This window comes from Chaetura pelagica, unplaced genomic scaffold (genome assembly GCF_000747805.2).
Source record: "Chaetura pelagica isolate M959 unplaced genomic scaffold, ChaPel_1.0 scaffold676, whole genome shotgun sequence".
In the NCBI taxonomy this organism is placed as follows: domain Eukaryota; kingdom Metazoa; phylum Chordata; class Aves; order Apodiformes; family Apodidae; genus Chaetura; species Chaetura pelagica.
In genome coordinates, this window is record NW_009953724.1 from 101990 (window position 1) to 102447 (window position 458).

The following is a 458-nucleotide window of genomic DNA, read 5'->3' on the forward strand; positions in this document are numbered from 1 at the left end:
CACCCTCGGAGGGGGTGGCCGCAGGGGACAGGCAGGAGGGCCGGGCCATGGAGAGGCTGAGCCGCAGGAAATGCCGCGTCAGTCCCGATCACGGGGATGCTGGTGTTGTTTGCAGCTGATATATTATCACTTCAGCAGAATCAATCCGCCTCCGCGGGATGATACCAGATGTTGGGAGGTGCGAGATAGAGGAGAAAAACAAGGGGGTATTGAAGGGGGAATTTGTTTTTGTCTCCTTGCACAAGCCAGCCCTAGAGCAGGGATGGTCCTTGATGATTCACTTGCCTTCTCCTCAGCCCCCAGCCATTCCCAGGGGGCAGCTCCGGCCTCCGTGGCCCCACTGCCCACCAGTACCTGCACCCAAGAGCCTGGCAGCACCACGGTGCCGACCACCCATTCACACAGGGCAGTGCAGGGAGATGGCTCTTGTCCCCAAGGATCCCCGGCGCGGTGGCAGC

At 61.1% G+C, this 458-nt stretch overlaps 1 protein-coding gene across 1 annotated transcript in view; it reads right to left on the minus strand.

Annotated features, from left to right (window-relative positions):
• Nucleotides 1–458, minus strand: part of COL16A1 (collagen, type XVI, alpha 1) — a 29214-nt gene that overhangs the window by 27366 nt on the left and 1390 nt on the right. The gene's annotated exons all lie outside the window — the stretch shown is intronic.